The sequence below is a fragment of the Schistocerca americana genome, chromosome 6, assembly GCF_021461395.2.
Source record: "Schistocerca americana isolate TAMUIC-IGC-003095 chromosome 6, iqSchAmer2.1, whole genome shotgun sequence".
NCBI lineage: Eukaryota > Metazoa > Arthropoda > Insecta > Orthoptera > Acrididae > Schistocerca > Schistocerca americana.
The window spans coordinates 547,000,467-547,022,461 of record NC_060124.1 but is presented as its reverse complement, the minus strand read 5'-3'; positions in this window follow the sequence as shown (position 1 = coordinate 547,022,461).

The following is a 21,995-nucleotide window of genomic DNA, read 5'->3' as shown; positions in this document are numbered from 1 at the left end:
TTCCCTTTCATGTCCCTCGACTCTTATAACTGCCATCTGGTTTCTGTACAAATTGTAAATAGCCTTTCGCTCCCTGTATTTTACCTCTGCCACCCTCAGAATTTGAAACAGAGTATTCCAATCAACATTGTCAAAAGCTTTCTCTAAATATACAAACGCTAGAAAGGTAGGTTTGCCTTTCCTTCATCTTTCTTCTAAAATAAGTTGTAAGGTCAGTATTGCCTCACGTGTTCCAGTATTTCTACGGAATCCAAACAGATCTTCCCCGACGGTGGCTTCTACCAGTTTTCCATTCGTCTGTGAAGAATTCGCGTTAATATTTTGCAGCTGTGACTGATTAAACTGATAGTTCGGTAATTTTCACATCTGTCAACAACTGCTTTCTTTGGGATTGGAATTATTATATTCTTCTTGAAGTCTGAGGGAATTTCACCTGTCTCATACATCTTCCTCACCAGATGGTAGAGTTTTGTCAGAACTGGCTCTTCCAAGGATGTCAGTAGTTCTAATGGAATGTTGTCTACTCCAGTGGCCTTGTTTCGACTGAGGTCTTTCAGTGCTCTGTCAAACTCTTCACGCAGTATCGTATCTCCCATTTCATCTTCACCTGGATCCTCTTCCATTTCCATAATATTGTCCTCAAGAACATCGGCCCTGTATAGACCCTGGATATACTCCGTCCACCTTTCCGCTTTCCCGTCTTTGCTTATAACTGGGTTTCCATCTGAGCTCTTGATATTCATGCAAGTGGTTCCCTTTTCTTCAAAAGTTTCTCTAATTTTCCTGTAGGCAGTATCTATCTTACCCCTAGGGAGATAAGCCTATACATCCTTACATTTGCCCTCTAGCCATCCCTGCTTAGCCATTTCGCACTTCCTGTCGATCTCATTTTTGAGAGGTTTCTATTTCTTTTTGCCTGCTTCATTTACTGCATTTTTATATTTTATCCTTTCATCGATTAAATTCAGTATCTCTTCTGTTACCCAAGGATTTCTACTAGCCTTCGTCTTTTTACCTACTTGATAGTCTGCTGCCTTCACTATTTTATCGCTCAAAGCTACCCATTTTTCCCCTACTGTATTTCTTTACCCCATTCCTGTCAACTGTTCCCTTATGCTCTCCCTGAAACTCTGTACAACCTCTGGTTCTTTCAGTTTATCCAGATCCCATCTCCTTAAATTCCCACCTTTTTGCAGTTTCTTCAGTTTCAATCTACAGTTCATAACCAATAGATTGTGGTCAGAGTCCACATCTGCCCCTGGAAATGTCATCCAATTTAAAACCTGGTTCCTAAATCTCTCTCTTACCATTATATAATCTATCTGCAACCTTGCAGTATCTTCAGGGTTCTTCCATGTATACAGCCTTCTTTCATGATTCTTGAACCAAATGTTAGCTATGATTAAGTTATGCTCTGTGCAAAATTCTACCAGACGGCTTCCTCTTTCATTTCTTAGCCCTAATCCCTATTCATCTACTACGTTTCCTTCTCTTCCTTTTCCTGCTCGCAAATTCCAGTCGCCCATGACTATTAAATTTTCGTCTCCCTTCACTAATTCAATAATTTCTTTTACCTCATCATATATTTCATCACTTTCTTCATCATCTGCAGAGGTAGTTGGCATATAAACTTGTACTACTGCAGTAGGCGTGAGCTCCGTGTCTATCTTGGCCACAATAATGCGTCCACTATGCTGTTTGTAGTAGCTTACCTGCACTCCTATTTTTTATTCATTATTGAACCTACTCCTGCATTACCCCTATTTGATTTTGTATTTATAACCCTGTATTCACATGACCAAAAGTCTTGTTCCTCCTGCCATCGAACTTCACTAATTCCCACTATATCTAACTTTAACCTATCCATTTCACTTTCTAAATTTTATAACCCACCTGACCGACTAAGGGATCTGACATTCCACGCTCCGATCCGTAGAACGCCAGTTTTCTTTCTCCCGCCCATAGAGCACCAAATGTTCTCAATAGCCGAGAGATCTGAAGACCTTTCTGACCAAGGTAGAGTATGGCAATCACGAAGACAGTTAGTAGATAACCTTCCAGTGTGTGGGTGGACATTATCTTGCTGAAATGCAAGTCCAAGATGCCTTGCCATGAAGGGCAAAAAATATCGTCGACGTAGCGCTCTGCTGTAAGGGTGCAGCGGATTACAACGGAAGTGGCCTTGCTATGAAATGAAATCTCACCCTAAGATATCATATCTGGTTGTTGGACTGTAAGGTGGCCAACAGTCACATTGGTAGCCCACTTTTATCTGGGGCGTCTTGAGATACATCGTGGCTGGTCATCGGGACTCAGCTAGAAGCCAGAATCATCACTGAAGACAATTCTGCTCCAGCCAACGCTCTCCCAGGCCGAATGTACCCAGCACACTACGAACCATCTTCTGGTTGTACATACGTCGATAGTAGTCGGCTTAAGGGGCGCCATGAAGTCAGACTTTCGTCTTTCTAGGTCACCCGTACTTGTAAACTCTGTGTTCGGCGATGGTCCGCTCATTTTTCCCAGTATCGTTGAATAGTTGCGTGGTTTCCTATTCATATGTCGATCGATTGGCCAATTACTCCAACCAGCTTCTTTGAACTCAACTACATTTCTTCTTTCAAATACTGTCATCTGCTGACATTGTCCACGAGTCTGTTTGCAAGGCATAGTTACTGTCAAACTGAGTACACGGAATGAAATCCTCAAGTACTTTGTGCGCTGGTATCATCATGACCCCTGTTAACTATTCTTGCCAGGTGTGCGGTGACATTGTGCTCCAGCAGTCACACATTCATTCATCGGTCGCCGAAGCTTGCAGTTCTTCATTAACCTTCGATACCTCTGTGAATAACCATATGTGACCAATTTGAGTCGTTTTCGTGTCTTAGACTGTATATTAGATGTTATGAACGAAAGAGAAGCGGAATTCTTATAATAAACGTTTAGAATCAGAAATGTGTGCTAGTTACCATCTACGACTCACTGAAAATGGTTATTTTAAAGCATTCAGTTAGGCTGGTTTTCAGTCGTATTACAATGATCATGTCATCGTTGTGTACATGAAATACCTTTATGACGACCTGAACTCTGATGAGGACACTTATAATAATGTGTCTGAATTTTGGTGTAGGAACAGCTGCCATCTCCGTCAAATAATGAAACCAGATACGTTAGTGGTATTGGACGTTGAAGTTTGGATCAAAGTAGCCTTTCTAACTCATATCAACAGTAGTCCATTGGGTGCAGGTTGGACGTTGCACAGACCAATCGATTTCTGCCATGGTACATAAAACAGCTAAAACACAAGACATAGTAGAAAACATTGGATATCAAAGGAGATATTGGACATATTTGATTAAACAAAAAAATATAAAAATGCCGAAAATGAAGTAAGCAAAAGGGAATAAAGACGTCTAAGGAATGAGACGGACAGAAAGTGTAAAATGGGTAGGTTGGAATGACTAGAGAACAAATGCAAGCCCATAGAAACATGTATAACTAGGGGAAAGGTAGATGCTGCCTATAAGAAAATGAAAGAGAGCTTTGAATATAAGAAAACCAGCTGCATGAAATCGAGAGCTCAGATGGGAAGGCAAGGAAGGGAAACCTGAAAGGTGGAAGGAGTATATGGACATCTACATGTACATGCATACTCTGCCAATCACATTTAAGTGCCTGGCAGAGGGTTCAACAAACCACATTCACAATTCTCTATTATTCCAATCTCGTATAGCGCGCGGAAAGAATGAACACCTATATCTTTCCGTACGAGCTCTGACTTCTCTTATTTTATTGTGGTGATCGTTCCTCCCGATGTAGGTCTGTGTCAACAAAATATTTTTGCATTCGAAGGAGAAAGTTGGTGATTGGAATTTCGTGAGAAGGTTCCGTCGGAATGAAAAACGCTTTTCTTTTAATGATTTCCAGCCTAAACCCTGTATCATTTCTGTGACACTCTCTCCCACATTTTGCGATAATACAAAACGTGCTGCCTTCCTTTGAACATTTTCGATGTACTACGTCCATCCTATCTGGTAAGGATCCCACACCGTGGATCAGTATTCTGAAAGAGGACAGACAAGTGTAGTGTAGGCAGTCTCCTTAGTAGGGCTGTGTCTTTCCAATGAAACGCAGTCTTTGGTTAGCCTTCCCCACATTTTCTATGTGTTCTTTCCAATTTAAGATGTTCGTAATTGTAATTCCTACGCTTTTAGATTATACTGATTTATAGTGAAACCGAAGTTTAACGAGTTCCTTTTAGCACTCATGTGGATGACCTCACACTTTTCGTTATTTAGGGTCAACTGCCACTTTTCGTACCATTGAGATATTTTTTCTTCTAAATCGTTTTGCAGTTTGTTTTTGTCTTCTGATGACTTTATTAGTTGATAAACGACAGCGTCATCTGCAAACAACCGAAGACATCTTCTCAGATGGTCTCCAAAATCGTTAACGTAGATAAGGAACAGCAATGGGCCTATAATACTACGATAGGGAACGCCAGAAATCACTTCTGTTTTATTCGATGACGTTCCGTCAGTTAATACGAACTGTGACCTCTCTGACAGGAAATCACAAATCCAGTCACATGACTGACACGATATTCCATAAGCACGCAATGTCACTACGTGTCGCTTGTGAGGTACAGTGTCAAAAGCCTTAAGGAAATCCAGAAATACGGAATCGATCTGAAATCCCTTGTCAATAGCACTCAGCACTTCATGGGAATAAAGAGCTAGTAGTATTTCACAGCAACGATGTTTCCTAAGCACTTGTTGACTGTGTGTTACTAAATCGTTTCCTTCAAAGTAATTCATAATGTTCGAACACAATATATGTTCTAAAATCCTGCTGCATATCGACGTTAACCTAATGAGCCTGTAATTTAGTGGATTACTCCTACTACCTTTCTTGATTATTGATGTGACCTGTGCAACTTTCCGGTCTTTGGGTACGGATCTTCCGTTGAGCTAACGGTTGTATATGATTGTTAAGTATGGAGCTAATAGATCAGCATACTCCGAAAGGAACATAGCTGGTATACAGGCTGGGCCAGAAGACTTGCTTTTATTAAGTGATTTAAGTAGTCCACTACTCCGAGGATATTTACTTCTACGTTACTCATGTTGGCAGCTGTTCTCGATTCGAATTCTGGAATATTTACTTAGTATTTTTTGTGAAGGTATTTCGGAAGGCTGTGTTTAGTAACTCTGTTTGGCAGCACTGACTTCGACAGTATCTCCATTTGCTATCGCGCAGGGAAGGCATTGATTGTTTCTTGCCGTTAACATACTTCACATCTGACCAGAATCTTTTAGGATTTTCTGCCAGGTTTCGAGACAAAGTTTCTGTAACAGATCACCAATCTTGGAGATTTTGCGCCTTTTCATATTTGCCATGTTTCTTTCGTTGTTTGTGCAATAGTGTTCCATCCCGTTTTGGGTACCAAGGAGTATCAGCTCCATCGTTTGTTAATTTATTTGGTATAAACCTTTCAATTGCTGCCGATGCTATTTTTTGAATTTAAGCCAGATGTGGTCTACACTTATATTATTAATTTGGAATGAGTGGAGATTGTCTCTCAGGAAGGCGTCAAGTGAATTTTTACCTGCTTTCTTGAATAGGTAAATTTTTCGCTTATTTTTCGAGAATTTGGGGATTGCAATATTCAGTTTCGCCACGACGACCCTGTGTTCAGTAATCTCTGAATCGGTTTTGATGCTCGTTATTAACTCAGGATTATTTGTTGCTAAGAGGTCAAGTGTGTTTTTACAACTATTCACGTGGTCTCATGAACTAACTGCTCGAAATAATTTTCAGAAAATGAGTTTAGGACAATTTATGATGATATCTTATGCGTACCTCTGGAATAAAACTCATATTTTCAACAAACATATTGAGGGTAAATTAAAGTCATCACCAACTATTATCGTATGAGTCGGGTAAGTGTTTGAAATCAAATTCAAGTTTTCTTTGAACCTTTCAGCGACTGTATAATCTGAACTGGGAGGTCGCTAAAAGGATCCAGTTATTATTTTATTCCGGTTGCCAACGATGACCTCTTCCCAAACTAACTCACAGGAAGGAACCGCCCAGTCCATGCCACATAGCCCCTGCTACCTGTGTGGCCGCCTCCTGCTTATAGAGGACACCTGACCTCTTTAGTAGAACCCGAAACACAACCACTCTTTGCCGCAAGTCGTGGAATCTGCAGCCTACACGGTCGCAGAACCGTCGGAGCCTCTGATTCAGACCCTCCACTCGGCTCTGTACCAGAAGTCCGCAATCGGTTCTGTCGACTATGCTGCAAACGGTCACCTATGCTTTCATCTTGGAAGCAAGACTGGCAGCCTTTACCACTTATGTTAGGCGCTCAAAACCAGAGAGACTCTCTTCTGATTGAATGTGACACACATCATTGGTACCGACGTGAGCAACCACCTGCAGTTGGCTGCACCCTGTGCTCATCATGGCATCTGCGAGGACGCTTTCCACATCTGGAATGACTCCACCCGGTATGCACACGGAGTGCACATTGGTTTTCTTATCCTCCTTGTCAGCCAAGTCCCTGAGCGGCCCCATAAGGCGCCTAACGTTCGAGCTAACAACTACCAATAATCCCACCCTCTGCGACTGCCCGCATCTTGCAGGCTGAGTGGTTTCCTGTGATACAGGACAGACGAGAGCATCTGGCTCAACGACAGTGTAAGCCATTGACAGCACCTGGAGCCTGTTTGTCAGACAGACTGGGTAAGCCTTACGTGCGGCCGCCTGGGAAGTTTTTCTCCGCCTGCAACGTCCTGGGGCGACCTCCCACTCGACCACAGGTGAGGGGTCAGCCTCAGTGCGAGCAGTAAGTGGGTTGGTCACCGGTGAGGACCGTGCTGGACGTCCGTTGGACCCCCACGGCCGGTCCACAACAGAGGTGGCCATCCACTGCAGCCTCAAGCTGTGTAACCGAAGTCATCACAGCCTTAAGCTGAGAGCGAACTATCACCAACTCGACTCGCAGCCCCATACAACAATCGCAGTCCCTGTCCATACCAAAGACCGTGGAAAAGTAAACGATGCAGATAAACAAACTATCGGCAGGTGCTCCGCAAATCTACTGTAGACCCTGACGAAAACGCACGAACTGTGTCTAGTAATACGCAGATATTCAGAAACCTAACTACCGAAGCACTCTGGTGAAACTAAATATAGGCACTTTCAATACGTCACAAAATCGGTTTACTTTGTGACGCAAACGAAAACGCGAGAACTGGGCCTATTAGATATTAAAATTTAACGCAGAAGCCAAAACTAAACTATTAATCAGTTACTTCCCTGTTGCTGCATCTGTCGGATATGGCGAGAAGACTTTGACACAGCACTGGAAGATCTAAGTCGACACACGGGCCATGGAGTTGACGACATTCCGTGTGTGCTTCTAACATCCTCCGGATAGTCAGCCGTGACTTAACTACTCCATCTCCTATGCAAGAAACATGAGACAGAGAAAATAACTTCACACTTCAAGAACAATTCAATAATTCCAATCCCAAAGGCTGCAGGTGCTGAAAGGTTGAATGTTACCGTATAATCGGCTTAATAACACACGATTGCAAAATATTGACACAAAATATTTAGAGAAGAATCTAGAAACTAGATGTCGACCTCGGGAAATATCAGATTGGTTTCCGCAGAAGTCTAGGAACACGCGAGATAATACTTACGCTATGACTTACCTTAGAATACAGGTAAAGGGAAGGCCAACTTTTGTTTATAGCTCCTGTATACTTAAAAAATGCTTTTGTCAGTGTTGGCTGTCATATACTCTTTGAAATTCTGAAGGTAATGGAGGTAAAGTAGAGGGACCCAGGGCTTATTTACAGCTTGCACAGAAACCAAATGGCAGCAGATGGGTATGAAAGGGAAACAGTGGCAGAGAAAGGGAGGAGACAGCGTTGTAGCATATCCCTGGTGTTATTCAATCCGTACGTTAAGGAGACTGTAAATGAAGTCAAGGAGAAATTTGTTGAAGGACTTACAGCTCAGGGAGAAAAAGTTCCAAGTATGCTGCTAACAGTGAACTTTTCTCAGATCCGGGAAAGGTCTTGGAAAAGCAATTGAATGGATGGGCAATGTGTTAGAAGTTGGATGTAAGATGAACATCAAGAAAAGCAACACAAGTGTAATGGAATGCAGGAGACTTAATTCAGGGCATGCTGAGGGAAGTAGGAACTGAGTTACTTAAAGTAGTAGATGACTTTTACTATTATGACAGTGATATAACTGATTATGACCAAAGAAGGAAGGATATGAAATATATACCGGCAATGTTAATAAAAGGGTTTCTGGAGAAGAGAAATTTGTTAATACCGATTGTAGATTTAAATGCTGAAAGTCTCTTCTGATAGTTTTTGTCTGGAATGTAGCCATGTACGAAAATGAACCGTGGACATAAACTGTTCACACAAGAAGGGAATAGCGCCTTTGAAATGTGTCACTGTAGCATAACGCTGAACATTAAATGGGTAGATCACGTAACTAATGAGGAACTACTGAACATAAATTGGGAGAAAAGAAATATGTGTCACAACTTGACTAAAAGGAGGAAGAGCTTGACAGGACATATTCTGAAAAGTTGAGTAAAAATTAGTGTAGGAAACCAAGAGATGAATACGGGTACCAAGTATGTAAGTTGCAGTGGTTGTTCTAAGATGCAGACGCTTGCCCAAGATAGAGTACCGTGGAAACCCACATCAAACGAGTTTTCGGACTGCAGACCGCAACAGCAACAATTTTGCCTATGCATTTACGTTCATACAGAACACCACAAGCCACCTTATGGTGGCCCGTACCATGCTCAATTACCAGATGTTTCATGTAATGTTCCATTCGCAAACTGAGCTGGGGAAAATAGACTATCAATGTGCCTCTGTACGAGCCCTAATTTATCTTGTCTTCGCGGTCCGTACGCGTAATGCACATTTGTGGCAGTAGAATCGTTCTCAGTCAGTTGTAAATGTCTGTTCTCTAAATTGTCTCGTAAGTGTTTGGTGAAACGAACGTCGTCTTCCCTTAGGAATTCCCATTGCGTTTACAAAACATCTCTGTAACACTTGCCAGTTGATCGAATCTATCGACAACAAATCTAGCAGCAAGACTCTGGACTTCTTCGATGGTTTCGTTTAATGCGAGCGGCTGAGTTTCCCAAATACTCGAGCAATACACAAGAACTGGTCACTCTTCTGTTCTACTCACAGTCTCCTTTCTAGAAGAGCTACGCTTTCCTAATACTGTCTCAGTAAACAAAAGCCTTCCCTACTGCAGTCCTTAAATGCTTGTTATATTTCATTTCGCTTTGCAACAATTCGCCTACATATTTAACCCACGCGATTGTGTCAAGTAGGTCAACATAAATTCCAGTTTAGTTTAATTGAATTTATTGCAAAGATTTTTAGACCTGTTATCTGGAAACTCTAACAGGTCGTACATATTCGTTAATCATGGAGACATACAACGTTTTAAGTTACGTAGGTAGTAGCAAATCATGTTGACAGCAACCTTCGGTGATACTAATGTAGAAATAAAGCCGGATATTTGAAAGATAATAATAAGTTTACATAATCAACTTTAAATAAAGGGTATTAACTGAGGATCGAAGTGAATGACTTCCATCTTATATTACAAGATACGTTACTAGCAGCCTTGGAAGAGCTTGAGGTTTTTCGATTAACTCCAACTTTACTTACTTCCAAACCTACTCTTGCTACACTATTCTATATCGCTAACAGTGGTATGTGTGTGTTTCGGCAGTCCTCGATTCTACGCATACGCATGTGGGTGGCCTTTGCATTCTTTCTCTTCTATCCTTTTTACTTTTCTGTAATTGTTTGCATATCGTAGTCTAACTGTCTGCAGTCTCTCTCTACCTGAAAAAAAGAGACTCTCAGAACGACATGACCAGCCGAACCTTCCTTTCCACATTCACAGACTGATGTGTTGCTACGTCCCAGTTGAAGCACATGGTTTAGGTATGGATCGCGACCTGTTAACAGCTGCATCATACCTCGAGTAGGCGCAGCGTCGCACAGTTTGGGCCTGTTCCTAGTGCTTGGTATTACGTTATAAACACCCCTTGCCGTACTGCTAGTGTCCCAGTCAGACTACCAATCATCTAAATTCTGGGCTCTTAAATGTCGTTTATTAAAAATCTGTGTTCCGGTTCCAAATGGTTCAAATGGCTATGTGCACTATGGGACTTAACATCTCAAGTCACCAGTCCCCTTGAACTTAGAAACTACTTAAAACTAACTAACCTAAGGACATCACACACATCCATGCCCGATGCAGCATCCGAACCTGCGACCATAACGGTCGCGTGCTTCCAGACTGAAGCACCTAGAACCGCTCGGCCACTATGTGTTCCTGTGATTTCATACACGTAATCATATTGCTCACGGTCCGTCCAAAAGATTGCTGACCTGTAACGTAGTACGATATCCATCCGGCATATCCCGAGGATTACCAGTAAACCTCCAATCGGTACAAAAGCCCCCTGTGATCCTCAGAATACCCTCCGCTGAATTCGTCTCATATTGTTTTGTAGCTGCCTAATCTAAGACGAGGTGCCCAGCCGCTGGCAGCGAAGTCGACTATGGCGTTGAAGATAGCTTCGTAGTATCATCGCACCACACGCAACGGTAATTTATCGTCAGCACTGCCGGCACGGACAATCTTGTGTATAATTATGGCCACTTTCTGAGTAACAGATTTTACGTATTCTACAATGTTTCTTTTCTCGTTTAGAACAGTGCCTAAATATTTATAAACAGTGCTGCCTCAAACAAATATTCCTTCAAACGTCAGGGAACGATTTCTGCCAAGAGAAAGCATTCCTTTCTCAAACGTGTATCTGGTTTTATAAACACCTACACTTAGTTTGTTCCTCTTACAACAATGCTGCATCCGAATAAGCACATGTTTCTTCTTTTCCTCCAGTCTCCCCCTGGAGTATAGAATCAACTACTAGTATGTCATCTGGTTATGCTACAACAGCTACAATAACATATAACCTGTATTGTAGATGTAATATGGGTTCAGTACCAAGATCCCAGAACAATGGACCACTTATGGAGCCTTGAGGACAGCCTTGGTAACCTTTTTGATTACCTTTCTCTGCTCCGCAAGCCATGGACGCTACAGTGATTTAAAAAGCCCTTGTACACACATTTTCGGACCCTGAGAGCTATAAGGCATACGAACGTCGCAGGTCACCAAAGACTGTCAAATTCTCCTGCAGTGTCAGTCATTGGCGTGACTGCAAACTTCGCTGTCGAATTTTCTACACTCTGAAGAAATCTATTAATCGCTTCACCTATAGACTTTTCTAAAGCCATATTGACACTGGTTGAGACGCAAGAGCTCTCTGCGCGCCTGCAACTGTTCACAGCGCAGACGTTGCTGAACTTTGGCCGAGACGTTTAATAAGCAAACAGGGCCATAACTTTTCGGTGATGCCGCTTTTTTATCGTTCCTATTTCGTTCATTACTGGTTTAGCTGGTTTCCATATTTCCCGGATCCTACCTATTCGTAAAGCCTCGTATTGGAATGCTGTTAAATCTAACACTATCTGTGGACCTACCATCGGCAGGGCTTCAGAGTATACGCCATCCAGACCAGGTGCGTTTGCAGTTTTGAGCTTCTTAATTGCGACAGCAATTTCTCCTTGACCAGACCGTATCACCAACATCTGATTGTCACATTCGTTATTTACTGCATTTATAAGTTGTGCGTGTATCTCAGCGTCTGTGTTATCGTCAGGAGGCAGGGCAGTTAGCAGATATTCTGGTGACTTACTCCGTCCTGTCGTCATTGAGCTATCCACCTTACGAATTTTTTAATTGGTCTTGCCTCTTTAGTCCATATATGACAGCTATTCTGAGGTATTTTACGGTTGTTATTGTATCCAATGTTTTATTGCCAAACTCATAACCTATGCACGTGCAGGACATTACATTTATTTACTTGCAGTGTCAACTAGACCAATCGTGAACTGTTGGCATATCTACCCGCGTTTCGATAGGGTTGTCTGTTGTTGCAACCTTCCTGTAGACAACAGCTTCGTCTGACAACCGCCAAGGACAGCTTACGACGTTATCCTCTACGTCATTTACATACAGAGAATTGCAATCATTAATAGCCCTGTAGAGCTCCCCTGGGCTACATCTATCGATTTTTTCCCTTTAAGTTACAACTCTTATTACTGATTGCTAGAACGTCCTGAAACCAGCCATTTTATCTGCTACTCGATAAGCTTTTATCAATGGCGTTTCGCGCAGATTTTTCTAGGGTTTCACTGGAAGGTTGTCTACAAAGTTTCAAATGACTAAAACACATGGTTTAATAATAGTAAAAAAGAACTACTCTACGGAAATACATTTATTTTACAATTGACTTTGTCTCCAATAATCCATTCTCCGCTCATTATGATCAGAGATTCTGTCAGTGAAGCATTCATTCAATTCATTGAATTCTACAATGCTGCTGACAATGTCCTTCTCGATTGAGAGCGCTGCTACTGCTCTTAGCAGCTGCTGACTCACAGCACGAAGCAGAAAACCTTCAGGTCCGCGTCAGACGATGTCGCCAGTATGGTAACAGTCACTTTCAGGAGTTTCGTTGTCTGAGTACAATATTTCTGCAAATCATTTAAGAATAGGGATTCCAGAAATTTCTAAACTCATTCCTCGTGTTTGATATCAGAACTTTTGTTCTCAGTTTATTGCCTACAAGGATGGGATTTATTTTGCAAGACGCCTGTAGCAATGTTTGCAGAAAGTGACCTGCATACAACACACACTTTTCGGAATTAAATAAATTTTCAGCTACTACATATCTGGTAAATTAAAAGCTTTCAGCAACTTGAGCGACAATGTTATCTCACACATCTTTCGAAAAGCCGTTATTTAATTCATTTTCCTGTCCATATCTCTGTGCAAGCTGCAGCATCTCTCTGCATGTGGAAATCATGTCAGATACGTTAGCTCGATTATATTTTTGCGGTCTTCTACCCCTTGTTGTACACACAGTGGCTCAACTATTCATTTTTGTAATTGGCTGTACAATGCTGCATGATTGTAAATACAGACAACCAAAATTGAAATGCTGGTGCCTTCATTTCAGACGTTGCACTGTTGCTGAAATAATTATAGTGGTTTGTCGAGATGGAATCTCAGTTTTCTCCAGGCATTCTACAAGTCACTATTTTCATACACAACTTGCACAGTTGTTGATTTAAAATTCCACCTTGAGTAGGAAACATGGCAGACTTTCTTACTCAGTATGTCAATCACACACTGTGAAGAATGTAGGAAAAACTAAGAATCTCACTAAAGTCAACGAAATATCTTCTAACGTCCCTATTTGCCTCTCTGCATAGGTTAAAATCAGATCCTGCGTTTCGGCATAAAAGCGAACTACATAGGCAAGTTCAAAATGTTTAATCAGAAGACTCTGTGCACCTGAAAGACGACCACTCATGACACCTGTGCAATTGTAGCTCTGAGAAATAACTATACTGTGATTTCTCTAAGCGATTATCCGAAAGGTTTTGAACTCTGTTCGCGAGGTGTCTTGAATGTCAAAGACAGTGCTATAGATACCACGTTAGAGGAAAAATATCAGACTATTATGATAAAAAGTGAAATTGTGGAAATCTCACTGTCGTACCTGCGCTAACTGAAACGGAATCAGTGACAGCAGTTTTCGTTTTTGCTCTGACATAGTAAAAATCCATCATACAAGAAAGAATAAAATTTTGAATATGTTTTCATGTGCCTTTGAAAACAGCAGCCTTCTAAAGATGATCGTTACTTACAGTATCAGGTCCAGCAGTGAAACCTAAATGAAATCTAGAAGTCATTGGGAAATACCTGGATTTGATGAGTTGCTGCATCCATAATTTCCAAGAAGTGCAAGCTCAGAAACACAATAAACTACAACAGATCACAGAGTGTGTAACGATATTGGCGAATCTGATCATTGTGCCTAGAACCTGTGTATCGGGAGAATGACTGATGCATGCACAGTGACAGATGGTCTGGAAGCGGGTTCATTCGGGTACGTAGTTCCAATTTTCATCCACCAGAGAACAGTAGTGCACAGACACATTCAAGAAACAGGTCAAGAGCACGTTTTTGCGAATTATTCTGTTTATTTCCTGAAGCCCTTTTGTTTATTTATCTCTGTACAGTTTTGTATATGCTTTTAGTAGTGTCAGTGATGCGCGAATGTGTTCTAAAGTAAACATGTAGATCACTGCTCTACTGAAGGACGTTGTACGATGGGGAATTTTTTAATATAATACGTCAAGTAAGTTTATGGTAAAAGGAAAGCTAATTCGAGTGCAAATGAAAATATTTAATAACTTAAAGTATAAACAAAATATCAGAATGCTAAATATTTATTTCGGGAAAAAGTACAGTTCGAAAGCATGTTATTTTTTGATTGATTGGTCATGAAAAGCGCGGACTAACAAGAGAGAATAATGTTTTTCTATTGGCCTTAAAGAAAACTGACCAATCAGAACAGAGTATTCTTCGTTCCTCATTTCTCTTGGAGATACAGAAAGCTTTCAGCAGTCTAGAGTACTCGGAGCACAACCTTTCAATGGTATGGTCGTGTGTAGTAAGAGCTCCGAAGTAAGTTATAATTTGCCGGTTACCGTTGTGCTACACTTCTCAAAAGTGCTTTAAGGTGAAGGCAATGTGCTTTTTAGAATGTACGGATTTTTAAGCAATTTACTGTATGAGAAAAGACAGTAATTCCTCGTGGCATATTGAGCAGATTGGTGACTAAAAACTTGCGTGCATTAGACACCGAGAACTTAATAGCATGGCGAGCATTTTCATTTAAGGACAATCCGTGCTTAGTGCTTAGTAGATTTCATAAAATACGTTAAGATAAACTTGCTAACGTGAATGAAAGTATTTTACGCATACTGTGTTAAGATTAGCACGGTCTTAGAAGTGTACGTATAGAATACCAATGTTAAGAATATAGCAAAGTTTTGACAGTACTTCCACCTTTCACTAGAAAATTAAGACCTTTTCCCGATTCTTGGAATAGTTAAGTAGTATGATGCCTGGTGCGAATTGAAATACCGTAGGATTCCGCTCGGCTTTAATACCGCCGATCTGCTGCAGTGAGTTCACTGGTAGCTGCAGATAAAGGACGGAAGGAGCCGCGCCGCCGCAGTGTCTTCCCATTGGCTGCCTACAAGCTCTATCTAGTTGTTGTGTAAAACCACTTTCCCTAAAATATTGTGATCTGGACTAATCCGACTTTTTTTCTTTTTGTCTTCTGTGACAAATGTATGAAATCATCAACGCCTCATAACTAAGAACTTTTCTGTCATAGAGGCAGAAGAATGGATGATTTTAAATTTAAAATTTTTATGTACTGTAGTATTCTGTCAGATGAATATTTCTATGGGATCCACTGCTCCGCTTGCCACAAGACGAACCGACGCTTGCTCGTACTTTGTTCACTAAACGAGAGTGCGACAGGGCGAAGTGAAGGAAAACAGCATTAACCTGGGTCTCGTTCTCTTCTGCTCTATCTCTTATTGACGATGATATTGAACTGAATGTCTCTGGATGTCTGTTTCTGCAATCCGTAATGATTTTTGTAGAAAATCTTCCTCGATCTCGAAGAAGGTCGTAATGCGTGATCATAAAACATGTTCCACATTTCCAGAACCGAACGGAGTCAGTGATATAGGCCAATAACTATGTGTGTTTGTTGAAAACACGGTTGACCTGCCCTTTTTTCCAGCCACTTAGGGCCTTTCGTTGGCCAACTAACTACGAGAAGTTGCTGTTCAAAGAGGAGCTATGACCAGGACTCCATTCTTCGGCTGTGTATATTCCTGTGTGTGATTTCTGTTCTAAAGGTACTAGAAATTTGCGTACAGTAAACGTATCCCATGGCTCACCACATGTAAGTTCTCATAGCTCGGCGTGGTAGTAAGGAACTGGTGCGATTGAAAGTGGGCATTAATGTTAGACTGGAAAAGTTAATTTGAGCTATTGCTTCTTGGATTATTCACTTGTTAGTAAGTTGGCAACACCAGGGATCGTTTCAAAAACAGCAGCATTTTGCAAAAAAAAGAGGCTCTGAGCACTATGGGACTTAACTTCTGAGGTCATCAGTCCCCTAGAACACACATCCATGCCCGAGGCAGGATTCGAACTTGCGACCATAGCGGTAGCGCGGTTCCAGACTGTAGCTAATAGAACCGCTCGGCCACCCCAGCCGGCAGAATTTTGCACAAAAGCTACAAAATTCAGAGCTTAGCGCTGTGCGGTGAATAGAGGAACGAGTTTATTGGTATAGAGCCTTCCGACAACATACACCCAAAGCGAAAACTATGGGAACGGCAAAACTGCATGCGCCTCGGAGGGACATATTATTCCTCATCAGATGCCTCCCGTATTACAAGCATGGAGATGTCTACCGCCAACAGGATGAAACGGAAAAGTGTATCAAATGCAGAGGATGATGGTTGTTTCAGTAGACAACATTCTGTCAGCACGATACAATCATTGTCAGTCACTGCAGTGCAGAACTGCAGTACTATGGCGTTAATTTAACGAGTAAAATAAACTGACTTGGGAATGACAGAATGCAAGTGATGTGACAAAACAGTAATTGTCTCGACCTGAAACTACGATATCACCTGTCGGGCTTGAACTGTGACGTATTGGTGTTGTGGCGGGTGACGTCACACGTATGCGGAGCGTTGGTTTGTTTTCGTTAGGGACGTTTGTATTGTCACCTTATGCTGTGTTTGTAGTCTATATTGGATATATACATAGTGGTGTAAATTTTGATGGAATGAGCATGTTACTGGATCAACCAGTTTAGTTACTTAAGAGAAAGATGAGTTTACGGTCTTCTCCGCTTACGCTCCTAATCAACTAAAGTTTAAACGTTATCTTTGGTTGTCTTGGTAACGTGAGTACACAGTGGTTACAACTTATGTGAACTTCGGCACATATTTTTTTCAAAGGTGAGCCAACCTGTAATGTAATGAAATTAATAACTTAGCGAATACTAATGGTAATATTACGGAAATAAGGGACGCTGATAGGTCGACAATAAAGAAAAACGAATGTCTTCAGAAGATTATGGTAAATGAAGACTGGTTATTCTAACGTAAAGTGTGAAGAACGTGATGTTAGTAATTGCTACCAATGTACAAAGATGTAGCAGAACTAGTTGATTTGGGTTGCCTACAGAACGAAATCGCCAGATCCAGTTTAGCGCGTAACAACTCACACAAAAAGTATTTACTAGTAATTTCAGGGATTTTGCAATTTTCTGTTGAGCTGTATTGGTGAACACATGTTACTGCATTTTGTCTATCTCACAATATAAACCTTTCTGTATCAGTATTGGAGTATTCGTTGTTGTTACCACATTTCGTTAACTTTCGCGATATTTGCTACCTGTACTGGTATTACTTTTTCGCTTTCTATACTGATATTTCTTTTTGCTTTCTGTATTGGTGTCTGGCTTTTAAATTAGTTTATATTAATAGAGTGATATCTTCGATACCAGTTGAATTTATCTAATTTGATGCTTTACTTTTGCATTTTCGATGCAGACCTCTGCATGCTATTCTGCATCGTATTCTTCCGGTTGTTTTGTTTTGTATAAACCAGTATTTTTGTGGCTCTGTGACTTTTATTTGAGAATATAACTCCCCAGATTCCTTTTAAGGCCCAATATTTATTATTTCGAATTTTGAAGTTTCTGAATTGATTTTTATATTTTGGTTTTATAGGAACTGTTGAATATGACGTCCTAATCGCCATTTTTAAATCAAAGTTGTGTTGCATCTTGAGACTAGTGATGATGTTATTTATCAAAGTGGACGGGTGTTATCGAAGGCTCTCGTCTTCCCCAATAATTCACCATACTTGAGACACAGTGCTGTACCCCCGGCCGCGAGAGTTCGCCTCTGTTTGGTCTTAGGAGGGGAGGGGCGCACACAGCGCCGGCTGTCACCTCCACATGATATCACGCCTGCCACAGCTGTTATTCAGTTTAATAAAGACGTAATGCGTTTTTACGCCGCAGGCTGACAGTTGTTGGACGGGTGAAGTTATTACATCGGTTAAACGCTCGAGCGATGTGTTGTGATGCTGTAACGACATAACAACACAAGTTTTTGACCCAGATGTAAGCATTCCCATCATACAGTAGTAGGCAAGCATAAGTTCTCTACATTCTGTAATTTCCTGCAGGCGATATTATCGAGTGCGCTACTGCCAAGGCACCCATGTTGATTAGTTTGATTCTGTTTAGTGCGAAGATAACAGAATATCTTGTAGTAGTGAATCCTGTCATAGGTGTTCTACAGATGAGCAGGATGAAGCCAGAGCATTGTCGACTTGGACTACTCTTACATGGGCTGAGTTACTTACGAGAGTGTTTACTGTGGAAAGTCATTTAGACTTCTTATGGGAATTTTGTGGATTGTCACCGGGAGACGTGTGTGGAACTCTTTAAAAAACGACCAACGTTTATTTCCCGTCTTAATTATAGGACTATTCTACGAAATGTACGAAACTAGTACGATCAGGAAAAACACGTAGTTCGTTAGATGCCAACTGACGATACATCAGGGTATTATTTTGGTCCCTTCCTGGGTTAAAGAACACATGCAACAAGTCATTGTTACAGAAAGTTATTTAAGTACAATTACTGTTGGCGCTTACTTTGATTTTTGCAGTCTTATGTGTTATGTGATTGTTGTGAATTTTACAAAATGCAGTAGCTTTGTTGTTCACAGTTTGGCTTAGGAGGCCAAAAGATTCCTTGTGAGACACTCACAGTTTCTCTGAGAGATAGCTGCAGAGTATCCGACTATCGCAGTGGAGGATTGCTCCAAGCTGCAACTGATTTGGAAATTATTGTTTAGTTCGACATACTTTGACACTCGACAGCAAGGCCGGCCGGGGTGGCCGAGCGGTTCTAGGCGCTACAGTTGGAACCGCGCCACCGCTACGGTCGCAGGTTCAAATCCTGTCCCGTGCGTGGATGTGTGTGATGTCCTTAGGTTAGATAGGTTTAAGTAGTTCTAAGTTCCAGGGGACTGATGGCCTTAGCAGTTAAGTCCCATAGTGCTCGGAGCCATTTGAACCATTTTTTTCGACATCAAGACGTCTCAACATTCCATTTGTTGTGATGGAAACAGGAACTATTTGCATTAAAAGTAGTTATATATGACTAGTTAACGAATAATAACTTACTATGCGTACATAGTGTTGTTAAGTAAAACTGCAACAGTTTCGTTACATGGGACTTTTTCAGATTCTAGTAAAATAATACAAATAAGTGTAGCCATTCTGAAACTAAGACCGTATTTGAGCTCATAAATCCAACAAAGAATGGTTCGCAAGCAGCACTGGGGCCTTCTCATATGACGAGATCTGACAGCTGCCATCTAACAACTTTGTGTCGAATTCACCTGAAACACCGCAAAAAGGGTAAAGTATCGTTATATGAATAACTACACCAGCAACAGAGATGTTCAAAAACTTTCACGAATTAGTAATTACAACCAGGAGATTTATCGATTTGCCTTGTGTTTATCCCCACTTACGAGTGAACCATGACTTTGGTTTTATTTTAGATACTTCACTGCACATTCAAATGGCTGTAGTAACACTCTCATAGAATTTAAACTTTCGCTTAAGTTTTCTTCAGATTTCATTTTCATTTCGTTTCATTATCCTTCAGTTAATGTAAATCAACCGTTCACAAATTTAGCTAACTTTTACATCTTCAGAATATGAGATACCTATGTTCGTCCTTCCATTTAACAAAAGGGTCGTCCAGTACCTTTAAATTCTACGGCTTCGTGCGCTGTGTTATATTAACGTCACCAGTTTCCACTTTTGATGTAACAGATCAGAGTCCTTCCGATAGGTTCATCTACTCTCATGTAATGTTAGCAAACAGGGGGGATCGGTGAAGTTTTATTCCAACTGGACCTGAATATCATGTAGCCCACACATGTTTATAGTGGGGCTTATTAAATTTAAATTGTATCGAATGAAGAATTAGCTAAAATGCATCAGCTTATTTGTTGTGGTGGCAATATATTTAGAAAGTACGTTAAAATGGTACATACCAGCAATCTACTGAACGAAATCACAAGAATAAACACATTCAGGAGGTGTGTACCTAACTTTTTCGTAACTATTTGGAAGAGAGTTATTGAAATGTACAAGTCACAGTGCTGTTCAAGGTAGAATAAATGTGTGTGGAGTTGGAGACGATGTATGCTTGTATTTAGCAGTAGACGGTTTTGCTACCACATTATTCTGGAAAAAAATATATTCCGGTCTGGCAGACCTTCAGCACAGTGTAACCAAGTACATTCTGAAAGTTATTTAGAAAACTGTGACGAATACAATTCCCATTACTATTCCTTTATCATACTGCATAACACCGAGACATCTTAAAAAGAAAAATTATTTGTTGCACCGCATTTTGCTGCCATATCTGAATACTATCAAGTGCAGTACCGAACTACCTATTAATTTTATTTTATGTCACCTTATCCTAGTCTTTTGTGCTGTAGGCTGTGAGTTGTTACCTGACATTTCCATTTTTTATGTATTCCTTCTACTGTTAGCAGCTACTATGAACTACATTCTGCTTTATCATAGAGACTAGAAAATACTCCTTCTTTTACTACTGAATTTACATGTGTGTACCAAACTTTTTCGCCTTAAGGTACTAGGCATTTCAGAAGTCTATAATGTACAATATATTTCTAATCAGATTTATCTACGCATAATGTAAACTGCAACTTACTAAAAATGGTCCAAATATTAACAATGTCATAATGAAATCATTACTCGGTTTAAGTCACACATTCTGATTTCGTCATATTTACTATGCAACAAACATTCTCTGTATCACTTTTGCTTCTTTTGTGACTGCGTTATTATTTCACACAAAAGTCCTTAGAAACAACTAAAGTAAGTAACTTATCATTGTTATCTAACGAAGTACGTTAAAATTCTCCAAATATTATTGAACTATTTCATCATTTTTGAGGCAGCATTACTGTGTAATTTTCTTCAGGTTCAAGTTAACTGTACAGCAATGAATATGGGTAATACTTTAGACTGTGACAAAATCCTAGCGTCAAGGTGATCCAGACTTACGTGCTGCGCATCTGGCTCATGTCGTACCCCCATAAATCTCCCAAACGACTCTTCTTTAGTTTTGGTGAAATAAATAAAAAATGAAATAAAAACGTGCCTTCTGCAACAGCATTTTCCTCTGCAACATTAGCCCCGAAAGTAAATTTTAACGTCATAACAACTCATATTGCATAAGGGCCAAAGTATAAATAGCAGCGGTGATGAACTCTCTCTGAAATCTCAGTCGATCTTAAGGCACCATTAATTTCTTTGTTTACTCGTTTGAGGTTACATCCACATGCTAATCAATTGTTGTTTGCCAATACAGCTGAGTGAATTGCGACATCAGTTTGATTACACTAAGCATGCTTAGATTTATGTGTCCCACGCAAAGACACTCGCCATGCTTCTGTTATAAGCAGCATCTGAGTGTGTTTACATACCTACTACTTCATAAACAGATACACAGATAAACCAGAATGTTATGGCCGCCTATCTACTGTCGATATAAGTCCGTTCAGGCGATAGCAGCGACACACGGCGAGGAATGTGTGCTAGTCAGACAAACGCACGGTGCATGTTGATTATCACAAGGGCAAGAGCGTGATGGAATGGAGTGTGTTGAGCGGTTCGATGAACACAGTCCCGATTTCCAGTTGATGTGTTGGCTCTCCTATCTCGACACATCTAAACCCGATCGAAGACATCTGGGCATGTGGCGTCAGAGCTCTTGGCACCCCTCCCAGGAATTTAAGGATTTAGGTGACTTGTGTGTG